Source organism: Spodoptera frugiperda, chromosome 23 (genome assembly GCF_023101765.2).
Source record: "Spodoptera frugiperda isolate SF20-4 chromosome 23, AGI-APGP_CSIRO_Sfru_2.0, whole genome shotgun sequence".
Lineage (NCBI taxonomy): Eukaryota > Metazoa > Arthropoda > Insecta > Lepidoptera > Noctuidae > Spodoptera > Spodoptera frugiperda.
The window spans coordinates 10,201,545-10,221,804 of NC_064234.1; the positions used below are offsets into that span (position 1 = coordinate 10,201,545).

Genomic DNA, 20,260 nt, shown 5'->3' on the forward strand with positions numbered 1-20,260 from the left:
TATGGTAAACCGAACCATGGTAAAGTCGAAGCAGTAATATGGGGCACTGACGTCAAAGTTTTCGCATTAACAACTTTAGTAGGTCTCGGTCTCGGCATTTGTGTTTATGCGGAAATGAAACTTGTGTTTACAACCTAAAGGATCTATTTCCCATGAGAATAGTGCAGTGGTGACGTAAGAAGTACTGTGAAATTAACCCTGTCTGCACCGCATGCATTGTATCAGATGTGACGCAAATTGTTCGGTAAACATTCGCGTTTAAGGTATTATGCATTTTCTTTACATACTTCGACAAAGAAAACACCTTTATTATTCGCTAAATAACAATATGTATTCTCTTATACATAAGGTTCAAAATCACATAACAAAACAACACCATTTGAATCAAAGAAAATCAGTCCTAAAGCTCAAGAAATAAGAACGTCACTAAAACCGTGTCACCGCTGATATATGGCACAACTTGGAAGCGCTGCGAGCGATGTACAGGACGTTTTAAAATGAACAAATTCCTGTGTAATATTCAGCGAGTTACGTCGGATAATTTATTTGGAAACTCCAGAAGTTTGAGGGAGACTCTCAGCCACCCAGTTAAGAGGGGGAAGGCTGGATTATGGTGATTAGGCTTAATGGTTTTACTTTATTGATTAACTGGTTTCACGTCATCGTTCTTCAACAATCTTGGATCGATATAACCATAATTTTATTTACCTAATTACTTATTAACCCTCCGTAAAGAGGTTCCAATCTATCATTAACCACACGCCATTTTTATTTGTTTTCTTTTTTAAACAAACTAGCTTTCTAACTTCTATTATAAAGTGAGGTTATAAATATGAAATTACGCCCACAATAACCTTCAATTGTTTCTGATTTTGACGTAAACCGATATCAAAGTCATAGTTTTAAATATAATAACTAGTTTAAATTGAGTATTTAGTTAGAAATGTCTAGAAACGGCCGCAGACTAAAATATAACTTTACTTAATTAAGTATCTGGTCTAACTGTTAATAATAACGCTGTCAATTTAGACTCGCCTCAAATAAATTAAGTCATCGATGACATTTCTACGTTTATTGACTAAGACATTAATTTTGTACAGTTTAATTAACTGCTCGGGTAAGTTGGAAAGGATTAAGAGTTATTACTTCGAGTTAAGATTTATGTTTGTTTGTAACACTTCGTTCTGGTATATTAAAATCATACTGTAGATGTGCTCACTGAAGATGGGTCAACAAAATTAGTCTTGTTTACTTCCTAAAGATAATAAATAGAAGTAAATATGCCAAGGAATGAATAATTACAATTAGTGTTATAAAAATGTTTTTGCTACATAATATTATTTATCTTTTTACTGGAAACAAGGTAAAGTCATTCAATTACTGTTTTTTCAAGGTAAAGTACAGAAATAATCTCTTTTTTATTGCTTAAGCCAGTATTATCGAGATGTTTGTTTTTTTAATCTGCAATAACTGAATAAGATGCCTACTTGCTATGGAAATAACCGAATGTTGGAGAATCCTATACCCGAAACAGCGTTAAGTATTAAAACTTAAAAGTACTATTCGTTATTCAGTGTTTGGGTGTAAAAACAAAAACAAGAGCACATACAAACATATGTATAGTACATCTATTCTAAAAACCAAAACACAGTAGCTTTACGAAATAATCTAAATAATCCAAGGAAACCTCCGAAAGGGTAGAGAAAAATATCTTCACTAAATTGCGTCCCTAAGCCACGCATCTAATGTAAAATTCATTAGCACAACCCATTCCGAACGGAACGGTCCGAAATGGAATACTCCCGGTTTTGACATATTGTCGTAAAACATGAAAACATTTCGACGCAAGATATCTTCGGGATAAAAGCATCCACCGTCCATCTATAATGATTAATGAGCCCATCCATCCCATATAGACCCCGGGAATGAAAAGAAAAACTTGATTGATGAACAGCCGAGGGTTACTGGGGTAATATTTTCCACTATTTCCTCACTCGTACCAAATGTGGGTATGTCGGTTTTTGGGTTATTGGGGTGAGTTTATTTGTTGAAGGACGAGATTTTTGCGTTCAATAAGATGGTGTAATCATGTCTGATATGGGAGATAAAGAGGGAGTAGAAGGTTTTGGAAATAGACGGAGAGATAACTAGTACAGATTCTGTCGAGGTAAGTACTTATTACTACATACCATAATATCTAGTACATGATTGTATTCACCACTTATGAGTCCTATACAATACAGCGAATTATGTACCTATGATTACAAAGAATTTAGCAATGACCAAACCTTCTAGTTCAGAAGTATTACTTGCTTTCGACTCATAAAGATCTACTTTAGAACATCAGGCATCTTATTACAAACTATTAAGACTGAAAATCGATCACATAGAGATCTTAATGAGCTGTTGTTAACAATGATACATTTCAAAATCTATCAAAACAGTGGACTTTAGAAAACATGACAAGATAAACAGGCCACTCTAGTATTTACCTTGAAACTTTTGGGTTATTTAAAATTACCCAATACTCGGACCTTTTCGGTTTGTGCTCACATACTTGCAAGTTAACCCTCCCGTGACCGCAGGAGCTGGAAGGCCTTGAAATGCCAGAGAAATTTAAATTATAAACGCGACGCGGGAACGAATTATTTATGTGGAGTAACGTGGCTATATATTTCTGTGAGTTTTTGCTTTAAATGGGAGTTACGTGGTTAGGTTGCTTTATTTAAAGCTTTGGTTGTTACTAAGTGGGTATGTAATTTTTATTTTAAATTTAATTTCAAATATCATTTTTATTATCAACAGTCTTCTGTCGGATTGTGGGTCACCTCTTCAAAAGACTGTCTGTTGTTATCTGGTTTCTGGAAAGCGGGTTGGACATTGTAATTTAAAACGATTACGTTTATCAGAGAGTCAAATGTCTAGTATTTTTCGTATCTAGTATAATGTCTAGTATCTAGTATTTTTAGTCAGTACTTATGAAATTCACGGAAAGAGTAGGGATGGTGATACATATATTCTACTCTATCGTCATCGTATGACTTAGGTATCTATACTATAAACTCTAGGCACATAATGGACAAAAATCTCAATAAAAAATTGTTTTGACTGCGACTTGTAATTACTCAACCAAGGGCACCATCCAAATTAGCAACTTTAACTAACATATTACAATTTAAGAATTTCAAAATGGAACACCGACCGAAGTAAACAACATAACAATCTGAGATGTATGTACAACACAATAAGGTCTAAATCTTAACAATAGTGTAGCTCATTACAGTCTTTTATGTTGACACGAAAATATCTGTTTAATGCAACATCCTTCACTTAAAATGTTACTTTGAGTATGAAGTGATTATTTTTGTATCAGCCAGTGACACTTGGTTAAAGAATTTACTTTTTTGGAATAATAAATGCTGTCCATTCTTGTACAAGTTTGAAGACTTTTGATGCTTGAATTATTATTGATCAATAGTCTGTTGAAACTGATAACCGTGAAATGTTACGCTGAAAAAAATATTTTGAGTGCTCACAGATATTCCAATTCTTAGCAGGGACATGGAATTTAATAATGAATAGTTACTCGATATTTGGTAAACAATCTCGCCTCCTAAAACTATTTTATAAGGATATGGTAGTATTGGAACTATTATCGGACGAATTGTATTACTAAATACTGTAAAAACAGCTCTACCTCTTTTGGAACTGATCCGGAGCTGCGGACTACCTAGCGGGATTACCGGGGCTCCGGGTCGAAAAGCAGGAGTAGGAACGGGGTGGTTTTTAGTCAGTAAGAGTCTGACACTCCATCTCGCCCCGCCCAAGGCGGGAGAAGGCATTGGATGATTTTCCCCTCTCAAAAAAAACCTCTTTAGGAAATAAGAATAATGAAGGTGTGTTTATATTAAGGCCTACTCATTGTGTATTATTGGATGACCAATTAAAAGACAGAGTTTTTCAAAACGATTTAGTTGAAGTATGAATGAATTATGTAATTACAGACATGATAATGCATAGTATAACCTTTTATCTTGCAGCCTACATTAACATGTTCGCTTATTAGCTTGAATGTATAAGCTTCTCAGTATATAACTAGCAAACTTCAAAATACGCTTTGATCAGTTCAAGAATCGATCCCGTAGCGTTTAACGTTACTATGAGGCAGCGATATGACTATATTATTATTAAATATTTTATATCTTCAAACACAATAACAAAAGCGGCATCAGTATCCATTTCATACAACAAGGTACCTAACAAAGGATTTAAAATAATTAAATCAGATTAAACTCAACCCTAGGGAACTGATTAATTAAAATAGATACGACCTGGACCCCTGCTGATCCCAAAAGGGTAGAAAAGGAACATGGTTCAATCTATACTACCCGGAAATGATGGCCTCAGTGTTTCCTGAAGCATGAAGCGGATTAAGCATCGACCACCCATCCAACTGATGGCCGGATTAGGTGACAGCTTAACCGCAGATATTGTGTGGTTGCTGTATATTATATATAAATATATGCTATCTATTCTAGTGAACTTCATGTCATGCTTATGTAGTATTAGGACAAATAAATAGAAAAATCATTTTTGGAAATGAAAATCTCACCATTTTTTTATAAGCCGGTAAACGAGCAGACGGATCACCTGATGGTAAGCAATCGCCGCCGCCCATGGACGCCCGACACACCAGAGGCGTTACAAGTGCGTTGACGGCCTTTTGGGGTTAGGAAGTTAAGGTTATATACTTATATCCTCTTACAAACTCTACTTACACCATAATATAGTAAAAGAGGAGATATAATTCTAAGAATCCTACCTCGACAGTTGTACTAGGTAAGCACGACCTCAAAGAGGCAGTCAGATAGCAAAACATTCTGTGTAAACAAACAATTGTTTACCCTTTCCAAGAAGAGCCGCCATGATGTTTCAAAATGTTACGTAATTAAACACAACCGCCCAATTACACACGTAATTATTTTCTCGAAAACGTTTTCCGGATTTGCATTTTAATTACACAACGTTAAAATCTAGATAAACAAATTAAAATCCAAGGTTACTACGGAAATGGAACAAAAATCTTGTATAAAGTTTGAAATGTGCATGTTTGTTTGTTAGTTTATTATGCTTTTACTACTAAACTGTTGATATGTTTTTTAATCATCTAAATTCTTTTCGCGCCTTGGGTGATGCGAGAGGTAGTCACTTTTACTGACTATAACAACCCTGTTCATTCACCTGCTTTGAGCTGGAGCCCCGGTAACCTGTTACATTGGCCGCAGCTCCGAAAAATACTGAACTTGATTTGATAATCTCTGGCATAGAGATAGATGGAGAACTTGAAGACTAGGCTTAGCATGACTGTTAAGTCCAAGTTTTAAACAGCAGACGAAGTAAACAATAATTTGCTATAGTTTTCTATTTTTATTTTGTACAGTAGATAGCATTGGTTATTAAGCGTGATTCATAGTATAATATTACAAGCAAAAATAGTGGCCATCCCCGACTATTGCGCACCAGACCACTACTACATACATCTCTGTCACTTATTACTTCGAGAAAAATCACTCAAGAACTTACTTCAGTAGACCCAAAAAATATCTTCCCTACCCTAAAAGCAATTAAGTGAAAGCAGTCTAATAATATCCTACTTACTTACTAAAACTGTTTAGAAACCTCACAACGGTTTTATCCGTACTAATGAGTCGGCGAAAATAGGGCTGTGATTAACTAGATTAGTGAGATTACACACTTAGATGAATAGAGTATTCACTTGCTTGGCAACCCTATTGAAATGCTTTGAATGTGTTTTGTTGATGTTGCAACGAAAATTAATGTTCATTTTCATTTATTCAAGATTCATTTTAAATGAAATGAAGTATTCATTTTAAATGAAGTGATGTGATTGCAATTAACGCTATTACATTACATCTTATTTTAGCGCACCGATGTGGTATTTTTCGCAGGGATTGGCATAATCAGAGAGAGACAGTGTTCCATTACATACAAAAAATATAAAAATGAACTTTACTACACCTTCATTAAGATCCATTACACTTTACAACCAATTAAAGCGAATACACTACAAAAAATTACACTCATAACACAAACTACTACAACAACAGATGAGCGTTTTACAAACAAAAGTATGAATGACGAAACTTCAATAACGACAAGCTCCACTTCGCTTGACCACACAATGGGAAGCGGCCGTGACATTGACAAGGCTAACCCAGCATTGTATACTGAAGAAGACAATTCAAGCGTACTATAAAAATTCAAGCGTCGACGACACGTTACGTGGCAAGGTCATGGAAATTATACAACAGTGGTAATTAATTATGGACTGTATGTGATCACAATAAAACGTATAATGCATATAGGACCTTCGTTGCAAAGGTCGGAGTAAGGTCGTTTGATTAGTAGCGAGGTTTCAAATGCAAAGTGCGTTACGAAGAAATGATTTAGTGGTTCGTTGGTGAATTTGATTAGATTTCTGGGTTTAGAAAAGTATTATTACTAGTATCTTACTAATATTATAATGAATGCGAAACATCATGAGCTTGTATGCTTGTGTGTACCTAAGTTTGTTTTACAATTACGTCAATACGGCTGAAGGAATCGGTATGAAATTTGGAATAGGAGTAGATTATGGTTTATGTAGTCTAAAATAATACATAGGCTAGGCGAATTTGTCCCACGGGAACGTACATAGGTGAAGCTGCCGGCAAAAGCTAATATGTTGTAAGACATTTTGAAATTGTCCTATTGGCAAGCAAAATAATATTTTGGGTACTTTACAGGTTACAATAACTATCTACCTACGCAAGTCTTTATTTTCAGAGATGAACAACATTTTAGAATGGGTTTAATGAAACCAATACAAGGTCGAAGTTATTTGATAACATATTCAGGACATTAATATTTTTTTCTTTTTTGAAAATTATCCTTTACCTAATTATGTACTTTTATTTCGTCGGTTAAATTTTGAGCCTAAAAATGTTCCCAAATAAACGGTTTATATACGAGTAACTATGTTTTTGAGTTAAGAGGAGTTAAAGCTAGTTCAGAGAGGGTCGGGTGGCCCTCTCAGCCTTGCAACTATTTAACTACGTGGCTGGGAATTGTTTCCGATAGCTCTGAGGTCTCTTGTTTATTTATAGAGCCAATTCCGTTCATTGTGCTACGTAAATTACAACTTTATGATACATGTTTTGTATTAGTTTCGTTAAAAAGTCCTGTATCATAAGTGAATGACACTTGATTCATGGAAAATTGAATTGAAAAATTATTATAGTAAAGTAGTTTTTTGCTTAAAAATGGACGCACGATTGCATTATTTTTTCGGAAATATTTTTTGTTATTGTCAATTGAATTGTAAAAACAGTTAAAGAAAATCGTTGATGACGTCACACGCACGTGAGCTGCGCAATGTCACAGTGTCCATTCATTGACATGATAGGGCTGCCAACTAGCAGTTTGAATGACATTGTCAGCAATCCGATAGTGCTATTCGACGCTCTACTTAATAACGTTTAATAAGCATAAAATAAATCTTTTATACATTTCGAAATAAATAAATAAAATCTACGAACTTGTTTATCTGATTCTAAAGTAGCGAAGTTTTGATAAATGTGTTAAGATAAGAATTTATATTTATAAAGATACATCGTCATCTTTCTTTTATGAAAGAAAATATCTTTGTCATTTTCTAACCATCAACAACGTCGTTGCATTATTACATTTAAAAATGTAATAAATAACAACACAATTTTAAATAAATTCTTAGAGCACACATTTGTATAAAAAATTCGAACATATTATAAATGGAACACGATGCAATTTTTTTTAAACAATTTAAACGTAGAATGTAATTATTATGTTGGTAACCCTGTACTTGGGACGCACTCATCGCCAACGGTGCGTGGTACATTTTTATTTTTTTATTTCTTTTTTTTTTCTCACGCGCGGTCACAGACTAAGTTTAGTTCACCGGAAAGCCAAGGTACGCTGTTAAGAAAAACTAGCCATTCACTGCACAAATAATCATGGCCGAATCTTTGGTATATCGCAAAAAATGGCGTTTGGCGTTGATAATCTAGCGTGACATTTTCTAGCATCTTCTGGTGATTTTTTCTAGATTTGCGTTCAAAAAGTTGGATGGTTTCGGTATAAATTCAATGATTCCTTACTTTTTTATAAAGACTATCTAACAGTTAATTTATATTATCAACAGGTCGTGATAGTCCACTAGCAGACTTTAAATCTCTTTTAAATAAGACTAGTTGTTGCCCAGTCTCTGTCAATTTATAGATGATCACATATGAAATGACTTTTCGATCATAATCATGTTAATTTTAATATACAGATGGTTATTATATAATGTATTTCTCATTGATTTATCTGTCATATATACAAATGTCAAATATAGAAATAATATCACGAAGATAATTTTGCACATTCTAAGCAGTTTCCATTAGAATTCAAAGCCTTATTTGGCGCCTAAGTGCATTAAGATTTCAAACTAATTCATCAATGTTTAGATGTAAAGCGATGGACGTACATTATATGAATATTTAAAATGTTTAGACAATTTGATTTGCTTAAATATTCTGCTGGCAAGAGACGTGTAATATAATTTTCATAAGACTAGCAAACTGTCCTGGTTTTGCTCGAGTACTGTTTGACTTTTTCGGTGACTGGCAGTTTTTATTTAACATGAGCCCTACTGCAACAGTACTGAATAAAATGAAGGAATTATCAAATATTGGTGGAATTATTTATATGCAACCCTGATTATATAAAGTTTTGATAATCAATAAACCAAGCGGGGAATATAGATGTTTATATTTAAACAAAAAGCGAGAAATACTTATATTTTGTTTTGTTTTGTATAGATTATAATAATATCAAAGACATATTTATTATTCATGTTATATTGACCTAGTATGACTTTCCAAAGTTGATTATAAACTTCGGTTAAAGTTACGAATACATATTATTATTTTGAAGACATCAAAGAACAATGCTAGAATTTGACCTAGATTAAAAAAAATAATGGAATAAGTATTAAAATTGTTTGTAGACGAATATAGTTTCATGAATAGAAAAATTATATATTGATGACAAGGTATATTTATGAATCATAATTTTAAATATAATAGATTAAAATCTATTATGTCTTTGTAAAAACTGCACAGTTAACGCGATGACTGGGCAACTGGCTGCCGTGCAACTAGTAGCGGGTTCGATTCCCGCACGGAGCAATTTTTTGTTTGATCCACAAATTGTTGTTTCGGGTCTGCGTGCCATGTGTTTGTGAAATTATGTGTTTGTAAACGCACACACGATATAGGAGACAATGTAAAAAATATTAATTGTATATTCATTGTTCTTTGTTTACTTCTAAATAATTTCTATATCAAACATATGCTTTTAAATAAATACTTGTACTAAAACTTACCTAATTATTATTCACCCTGGTAGACGGAGCGTGTATGTAGTTTGTAGTATCTGAAACAAAATAACAAATAAATTAATACCTTGAATTTAACTATTAAAAACTATTTATCGCATTTCGAACTGCAGTGAGCTGAACGGTTGAGAGCTCCGACTGTGGTTTGAAACTATTCGCAGAACTAAACATACACATCGTATTAGAAACATTCTTGTTAACTCTTGCATAGACAAGTAGACTAAATAAAATTAGTAGTAGGTAGGTACCTATATAAAATTATGTATGTTATGTATGTTTAGTTGCGATAAAGAGGGTACTATTTCGAAATATCCTTAGAACGAGTTTGCTTTATGTTGAACGAAAGTCTCCACAACACAGCGTTCAACTTTAATCTCGTTCTAACTCACAAAATTTCACTCACTTTTATAGTAAGTCAAAGCCACACTAATTACAAACGCCAAAATTGTTAACAAAAAAAAAAAAGAAATTATAACCAGACAACTTAACGGAAGGCGTACGATTGCACCAATCATCCAATATCCGTGTTATCCTTGTCACAATCAAACCAGTTACATCTGAACGCAACTGACAATATTTGGAGCCATGATTTTATGAGTTCTTTGCACCGCGCACTGGCGTAATACCCAAAGGACCTTGAAACGATATTGTGATCTCAAATGTACTTAGACTAGGATTAGTAGATTATATAGGCAGATTAATGATATTGCTTTAGGTTTTATCTTGTAGTACCTACGGTTACGGTAAGTTTCCGTGTTTATCCTTCATCAAAGTCAAAGTTAAAGCATTTATTTCTATTGATCCTTAATTAGGCATTTTTGAAACTTCAAATTGAATTGTCCGTCAGCCTGTTTGTCAGTGAAGCTAGGTATTTAGACACGTAGCAGCGTGTCAAGCCTAGTTCAAGCAAAGGAACTGGCTGGCCAGCACCGATTGTAATATTACAAGAACCAGTTGGTGCCACTTTTTACCCCTCCATATAGAAATCTTATCCTGACTATGATGATTTTAGAACGAAGTATTATCTAATTTGGTGCAGTTGTTTACGAGTTATGAGCGCACAAATATTTTTGCGATACATTTTTATTTAGATGCGTTACAGAAACTAGACAAATCTAGATGAATTCTAGGACTTACATCCATTAAAGTTTAGAATTTTCTAGACTATGTTTTTCTAGATATGTATTATTTCATACCTAGGCTATGATTTTACTCATTTTATCTGCAGTTATATTGATCGAAAAATGGATAAATTTACTTTGATCAAATCTCAATAATATACTATAATATAAACAAACAAATTTAAACAGAATACAACATATCTATCTCATTATAATATTGATACAGCTTCAGCTATCATCTTGAACAATGTCACAGTGGATCGATGTTTGCGATGGGCCATCTGTCTGTCTGTCTCTATAACTGTTAGCAATTGGCTTTACATCGCAAATCTATTGGAAAACAGACTTCTGGACTGATGTGACGTCACTCTTGTTTGTGTGGGCTTACAACACCTGGTGTGTGTCAATATGAAGGGTCTGGTAGTGTTTTGTTTGTGAACGTAGACTAGTTTGTTTGTGTTAAAATTGTGTTCTTTGCTCTTTAAAGAGGTAAACGTAAAGGTTTTTGGTGGTTGAGGTACCTATATTGTTGTATTTATGTAGTAAAATTAATGCACTTCAAAATCCAAAACGATCGAGCAAACAGATCACCTGATGGTAAGCAATCGCCGCTGGAATTAGGAATTTAATGGTTGTTGGGGAATAGGGGATTGGAAAGAATATCAGAAGGCTCAGAAGAGGCTCAGAATTTTATGTTATTATTCGTTCCTATTGATTACAATTGTAACCAATAATTTTGGGCTGAAAAGAGTAGGCGATGTATGAGATTCATTGTTTATATTGTACCTGTAATTATCTACCATACTTCATACTAATAAACGTTCCTATTCTTATTCTAGACTCAGATACAATAAAAAAAGTTACAATGATAATATTAGACCAACGAAGCAAACAAGTTAATTTTTGGAAATTTTATTTTATTCTCGTCTAGACTTTTATTAAAAGGCCTTCACAGTAATTTAATTAATTACTATGATTCTAGATTGTTTGGAAAAGCTAGTATATTAGTCCATTTTTATTTTTTAGGCCCTGAATATTACTGAAATTGGATCGTAATTATATAGATATTAGTATTTTAAGATAGTGGGGAAATAAAGTAACATATTATTATATGTAGTTACTTTATTTAAGTTCTAATGTAGTTTTAATGGGTCGCGGTTCGTTTATTTTTGTTTGAATTAAAATTAACCTTTCATTGTTAACCTTACATTAAATAATGATTTGTATATAATTAGTTGGTACTTGCAGTTTAAAAATGGAGCCTATATCACTCTTTTATGATTTTTATTTTTCCAGACACAAGAATATTGCTATTTAATCTTATTTAAACTTGGTTGCGCAACCAAGTCATTGCCGGTGACCAAACGAACCCTAATTTTTGTTCTGGGGTCTCTCTGTAGATAGCATGGTTGCGCAATTTGTTGTAACTTAACGCCCTCAACGATTCTTTTTATTTTAATCTTAGTAGGTACGGAAATATGGACTTATAATGTTATTTAGGTATTCTCTGTCAGTCGATATTTAAGTTTTTTTTTGAAAATAGAAAATGATTAAAATAATAATAATTATTTTATTTATTTATTTTGCAGCTCTAATCGTCCCATTGCAAGGCCTTCTTACCCTCATTCCACTTCTCTCTGTAGGTATAAAGCTATATTTTTAAAGAATATTGTCTTTTTTAAAATGTATAGTTTAAAAAATCTTGTGAAATATAATCGAAAGCACTTAGTCTGACGGAATATTGTATGGAATTTTGAACATCTGCCAGTTTCGAGTGGAAATTCAAGAGTATCTTACAGTTTTGGCATTAAAAATTCCTTGTGACCCAAATAGAAACACGGGAACACTTTTCAATTATAATGAAGCATGCTTTATACACTACCTTGAAGCTTGGATCTTTGGTTAAATCTTGCTTTAGGTAAATGGTAAAAAGTTTTATTGTGTATTTTGATCTTTTCAGTATTCGTATAATTGTAATTTCTATCAGGAAAGTAAAGTTTGGAATTGTGACTGGTGATTGATAGATTCAATCCTACTATGTATATGGGACTCAAATACCAGCTTTGTTACGCCGTAATATCACTGTATTTTTTTAAACTCCACCGTAAGTAATATTTTGCTGGATATATGAATCGAATCGCTGGCAAATTGCGCTTACGACTACTCTTACTGTAAAAAAAACTAATTACACTAATATTATAAATGTGAAAGTTTGTTTCTTTGATGTTGATTCACGCTGAAACTACTAACCAGATTTTGATGAAATTTAGTATATAAAAATAAGGTATAAGCTGACTTGGGTGTTAGGATATCTAATTTTTATCTCACGGGAACGTGGGCGAAGCCGCTGGCAGAAGGTAGTAGTCTATATATTATTAGATTTATAGTATCAAATGGCACTTAGAGTACAATTTCCAATAACAATGTCATTATAAACTAGGTGATAGAGACCACATGATTGACCCTAATTCCCGTCTCAATGATCAAAACCACAGATAACCTAAATATCACAACTAATACCAAAGTAAATACAATTCTATTTATACTACGCACTAACCACGAGATGTAGGCAAAATATTTGCGCAAAAGATAACGTCTGGTACAAAAGTAAACTCAATATTAATAGCTGTAAAGGTCAAATTGGCGTGGCAGAGGAAAATTATATGTCGTAGCATTTTTTTTTAAATGGCTACTTTGACATCTTATGACATGTTTTAAACTGTTTATTAAGAAAAATACTGCTTCCATGTGTGTGTGTTTTTCAAGGCTTCTTTTCTTGTTTTTTTTTCTTTGAAAATTAATTATACGGAATTATGAGAGTTGTTTCTCGAAATAATGGGTAAAGATGAAATGATAGTGTACCCTGTCTAGTTTCATTACTTATGTTTATATTGAACTAGCTTCTGCCAGTGGTTTCACCCGTGTTCCCGTGGAATAAAAAGTATTCTATCACTCAAGTCAGCTCATACACTGTCTGTATACCAAATTTTATCAAAATCCGTTCAGTAGTTTCAGCGTATTGGACGTACAAACAAGCACATAAACTTTCACATTTATAATATAAGTGTGATTGTACCTAGTCTAGCTTCTTTGAATCCCAAATAATACTACATCTGTGATATCATAAGATTTTTTCAAATTTGGCTCGGGAATCGAACCCTTATCTTATGCACTTAGGTATACATATTTACACACAAAAGTCTAATAATATGCATATTAATACCAACCAAGTTACTTAAAACCATAAAAGTTAGTTATTTCAGTGAAAAACATACAAAAAGCTAAACCACAATAGATTAAAGTAATATATTTAAGTAAATAGCATAGTTATACAAGTTTTATTAGCGGCTGCGACTTATAATCGCTCGTATGGCCTACGTAATAAGGATTAATGTTCATTGTCATGCGACGGTGTGTAAAAGGTGTTCGTTAAAAGTGAGTTTTGTTTTTAAATTGGAATATTAGGTTTAATTTGTTTTAAGTGCTTTATTTTTGGGGTAGTTAGTTTATTTTTTAATGGAATTAGGGCCTTTTGTTGGTTTTTTGAGGTCATTTTAATTAGTTTTTCTATAAATATCAGATATTTTTTCTTTAATGAATATTCAGGATACTTTACAGTGATTAAGTACATCACCTTCGTATAAGGCAGCTAAAAACAGACAGAAAAATCTATAAGGGTTCCTAGTTGTTCACTATTCATTTCTTGAACGAAATGACAAACATTCATTTTCAAAACCGATATGTTCAGACGCACATCAACCTACCCCAAATTCACAACAACCTGCAACAGATTATCAACCTTATCACAAAACAATAAGCCTGACAATCCTATAAAAAACCCTGTATACGTTGATGTGCGTGTGTACCTACATTACACAAATACATTATTATAATGTATGTGTGTATGTCTTATTGACAATTCGACCTTTTCCATCACTAAGCGTATACCGTGTATCGGTCTGTGTTTGCACAGATATTGTTATGTAAATTGGCTCATTCTCAGCTTATATCTTCATCAATCTTTCGTTACTTGTCATTTGTTAAAGCGACAGGCAACGACGCGGCAATTAGTTTGTATAAGATGACTTCAAAACAGCTTGTTAGCGAGATATCGCTGGTATTCGAAACTTTAAGGTCTTTTATTGCTTGTCTTTAGATTTTAGACTATGCATTATATTATAGTTGTAATTAATTTTGTTTTTTGACTGATATTTTTTGATACTAAACTTTTTATTTTTGTTTGCTAAAGAAATCTTAGATTGATCGTTTGTTTAATAAGTGAATTCTGTAGCTTAAGCTATGTGTCATTTGGTGATGAAATTCAATGTCGTTAAGTTGAATCTTTGGTCTTAGCACAATACACTCTCCTAGTATTTGCACCAAAAGTTCCATTAAGTTTTATAAAAGTTATTGCACACACAAACAGCAGCAAGGTAAACAATGTAAAAAGGCTGCAAGCACACTACCAGCGCGCGGACCGCGTGCTTACAGCCCTTTCGTATTGACGTTATGAAATATAACATACGACATACGATTTAATGTTCAAATTTAAATGACAAGTTACTCCGAAATAATTTGTATCTCTGACTTTACATATATTGCCTAGTCTACACATTGATTACTCTTTACCACATATCACAAATCCACAATCCCAGAATACAAGACTTACGTACTTTAAATATTTGACAAGAGACAATTAAGTACTTATTAACATTGTAATATCAGCAGTACTATGCCAGACTACAATCATTTGGCAGTATAATAAATAACACACAGCAAAATCTTTAAATAGTTTCTTGAACACAAAGGAATTTCGACCCTATTTACCAGCGCAAAATAGCTCAAAAAGACGACTACGTATTTCGAAATTTAAACCTATTTAAGGTAAGCAAATGTTCTCAAGGACAAATGTAAATAAAGGCGTAAATCAAAGTAAACATGCTTGCAAATATTTTGTTGTTAAAACACGCACCGATCTTCTTAACTTGAATTATGGCTTCGTAAATCAAAAAGAAAATTTTATAAAAGAAAAAGTTTGCATAAAGTTAGCATTATCGTTGTTACCCACAAAGAGGTGCTTGCTAGGTTCACACCTATTATAATTTTATCAGAAACAGCAATATAATAAAACATTTTGATGAGTTAAGAATTAAACGCTTCTACATTCCTACCTACCTACCCTGTGGCGCTGTTATCAGTTAGGTATAACAACAGTTCCTAAACTATAGGCTAACTCTACAAATTCACCATAATCTTCACGCTTAGTAAACGGGGTTGGAGATTGCAGTTTAAAAGTACTAGGTCTATTAGAGAACGCTTCTGCTCGGTCTCTATTTAATACATATGTAGTCCCATAATCGACATTTACAGTACCCGCGAGAGGAGTGAGGATGCTGATGACAAATAAATGTATCGTCACCCCACGGCCTACTTATTACTATGAGAATAAATTTTCAATTCTAAATACATATTACTAACGTCTATTTTCAAAACGCAAGGTTAATCCAAACTCCAACTTTTAGATCAATAGTTACTCACACAATCTTTGTACTAAGTCTCAGTAACTATGAGACTTTAAAATATCTTACGTAATTGAAATCTGTTGTCAAGACGCTTCATGTCTACATTTTGGCAATCTCATATCTTCTATATTATGTCAGTCTCGACTCATTATTGCTAGCCAAGTATTAATTATTTAGTTCTAAGTGCTTTCGGCTAGTCGAAACGAAAATTTCAACTAATATTCAATGCAAAAGTAAGTTTGTTTATTACATCTTTATGAATTATCTACATAATTTATCTTCTTGAAATTTTGCATACATATAGTTGGTAGTATGTACAATGACAGACCTACTTTTCATCTCAAAAAACACACTAATACTTGAGCCAATCCGTTGGTAAAAACTAGTCGTTTTATAAAGCCCAGTGTTTGAAATTCACTACACAACGCTATCGTTTTATATTAATTAGATTTTCATATTAAAAGGGTCTAGGTTTTGTTATATTTATGTCCAATTTGAAATACTTGAGTAGTATTTATGTGTCTGGTTGTAATTGGATAAATTCCTGATGATATTTATGTTACTGTGTCCGTTGGACTAGTGGTCTTAGAGACGACAAGTTCTGTTCATTCGGGGCAGAGTATTACAAGGATTGCTCTGGAAATTCTGTCGCATAAATTTGTGTCTGTTATTATTTGAATGAGCTAGCAGTGTTATAGATACTTGTAGTAAATATAAATGTGGTGTAAAATTATGTATTTGTTGGATTGTATACATTTTCATTATAAAAAAGTGTCTATACGACAAAAGAAATAACCATCCAAAAGTTGTTGTCTAACTGCTGCATTCAGAGACAAACTATACCTTAGTAACAATTTTATTCTGAAAACAATTGTTAAAGACTAGATTAAGTAACCATCTCTGAGTACGGCGGTAATAGAGACAACTCTGTCTATTCCCTTGAAGATAACAATCATGAATATTACATCATAATACAACAGAGATTCAAGTGATTTCCCGATAAAGATAAAAATAAAATGCCTAATCGTAATTTCATTGAGTAAATATAAGGATTGCGTGTTAACAATCTACATCTATGTACGATACGTGTATATTAGAGTTGTTCCTAACGACACTAGTCACGTACCATTTGGTAATGAATCAAGATATCAATTTCTTATGAATTGCACGAGAAACATCATTTAGCAATCAGTTCTAACTCTTAAAAGAGGTTTTTTTTAGACTGAAAGATAAAAAAAGATCTAATGAGCTGGATTTTAATCGTTATCAGCCGGTCTCTGCTACACTCGGAGTCTCTCTGAGTCTGACAGAGTACTATAGTTACCGTTGTGGCTCAATGGATTAGCAAGCCTTAATGGCAATGGGCCGGTCACATCGATGTTGAAGAATCGATTTGTAGTAGTACTAAAGTTATAGTACAAAGAAATACATTCAATTTTGGAAATAAAATAAACATTGTCTTTATGTAAATATACCGACTTGAACATGTTCAAACAGCGGCCCATGTATTACTTTCGCCACGACATGACGGTAAATAAATCGTGTACCAAAGAAAACGAACGTTTGGAAGGAAAAACAAAAGTCTATGTAAGGAAAATACCTTCAATAACGTGATTGCGTGACCTACGAAGGTAAAGCAGTCGTATAAATTAGGCCACGCGTACACAACTGTCATACTAACATGACATAAGGAGGGGGCCTAATTTAACCTTGTCTCTTCAAGGTCACACCAAAAAAGCGATGTTTACATTTAAAATCTCAAACAAAAACTAATTAACACGACCCAGTGATAAAAGTTTTTCAATTATTTCCAACAAATATTTATTACGATAACTCGATTGTCCAAGTTCAGCGCCACGACCAACCCTATTAACAACTTCGGGTTACATCAGAAATTGAAATTGGGTGCGTCTTCAAAATTATCCCTCATGAATTCGGATCGTCATTGTGGCTGCTGACATGAATCTCGACCATGTCCCAAATATTTTTAGGTATATTTTCCCGCATCGATTTCGCTCTAACGACGTCATTATGTAGATTTTCGTCTATATATCTACGGTTATCATACCCATCAAATGCAAAGGTCGCTTATTCATTGAATTTGAAAATGAAAACCCGTCTGGGTACTGGGACCGATCTTTATTCCGCGAATCCTGTTGGTGATAACCCTAGTAGATAATTGTGAGCTGAACTGTAATGAAACTGTATCTAATTTGAAGTTATATTGGATATTATAATCAACTGTTACATATGAGCGTTCATAATACCTACACATATGTACATGAACTATGTAGGCAAATAGCTAGAAATAAAGTAGGTAGACAACTTATTGTTTGTAGTATTGTTTTTAATTAATCTTGTGTTATGTATTGTACTTGTTGTAACAAAAGAAAAACATACGCATTACATTCAATTATTCTAGATAATATATTATAAGAAAATAGTTATTATTACAACATAGTATAGTATCTATCTTAGATGTAGGTATAAGTTATCGTAAACTAAGTGAGTACGTTTCCCAATAGATAAAACTTACACACATGTCGTGCTGTACCCGAATCGAATTTGTCTTTCACGGTAAATCGGTTACGTTACTCTTATGGCGGGTAAATTAGCATACACGTGCTATTTTAATTAATACTACCACTTTGAGTATAGTATGTAAATAAGTGCTACCTATGTAGATGTTTCTTAACTACTACGATTAATAATATCAATGTTATTAATAATTTGTAATTTTATTTTATAAATCTGCAAATAAAAATGTTTTGTTTTTGACTGTAATGTAATTTTATTTCATATAATTTAAGTATATGCTGACGAAATTGCAATACCAGTATATGGCAATATGTTTCCCCCTATTACAAGGAACTTATAACACAAATTATGAAAAGTGGTTGTACACTGTATAGCGCATTACGTGCGTTTACGTGTACCGTTGCGTTCCGTTACTAACATAATTGATTAATTCCATTTACTAAAGATAACCCATTAATAAAATAAAATCCCATTAATAAAATTTCACTACAACAAAATATAAACTACACATCAACCGAGCAATTAATTTAATCACATTGCCCACATTGCCAAATTTGGCTACACGATTAAAAAATGGCTGACCGATCTACCGGCCCCTATGTAGATGCTATCTGCCGTTTTTACTGGCATGTTGGCGTTGCCATCGGTCTGATGATGCCAGATGATTCGTGACGACACCTTGACATTAATACTACAGTTGCTAGTTCATTGAAGTGTCGTATGATATATTTGGAGACAGATCTTGAACTCATATTGTTGTCGTATATGTATATGATAGCCTATTTAATCTGTAATTAGATTTGAATGTAGCGTGATTTGATTAATTAATCTTTTTATCGCTGTACTCAGAGTCTTTTAATGGTTACTTGATCAAGTCCTTAGCAATTGTTTTCGGAACAAAATCGTTACTAAGGAATTATTCAAGTTACTGTCTCTGATTACGGTTGTTAGAGAATGATGATTGTCATTATTAATGTGTTATAAAATTATTTTGACAGACTCCGTACCTATCTATGGCGACTTAATTTTGTACCTACTAGTTCGCTAGTTTTAGTTTGGACCAATTAAACCTCAAATTAAGACTAGGTTCGTAACCAATCGTATTAACGAAGCAGTGGAGTTATAGTTGTTTTTAAGTTTTTGTACAAAAGTAATTAACGTTTTCTAAGAACATTCTACTTAAAAAAATTAACAACTTTTTGTATTTATAATTTAAATCAACGACATTTTGGTTTCGATATTATTCAGGTGCAACATCAACCTTAACCAGAAGATTGCAACATTTTATTTATACTTATACTACAAAAAAAATCATTTTTGTTTTCGTGTTATTCATGCAACATTTGATAATAAAATTCAAATTTTATTACTATCACCTGTTTGCGACTTTCTGTTTATAGAGTATATAGAGTTAGTAAACAATTTATTACTTTCATCTTAATGAGTTTCAACTTCGTGTAACAATCAGGAAATGTTGAAGTATCACGCAAAATTTAACATTTAATTACATAAGTCTTTGTTTTAATTCAAGGTCAAGTTAAAATAAAATGTATTTCGGAACTAAACTTCGTTGGTATCATGATCTTAGAAACCGTATTTCC

The 20,260-nt window shown here is 32.9% G+C and overlaps 1 protein-coding gene across 1 annotated transcript in view; it reads right to left on the reverse strand.

Moving 5' to 3' along the window:
* The window catches only part of LOC118266735 (protein Tob1), a 51,551-nt gene that overhangs the window by 28,375 nt on the left and 2,916 nt on the right, over positions 1–20,260 (reverse strand). The window contains exon 2 of the mRNA XM_035580253.2: positions 9,467–9,516. The gene's annotated coding sequence lies outside the window, so the exon portion shown is untranslated. The remainder of the gene's footprint in view (positions 1–9,466; positions 9,517–20,260) is intronic.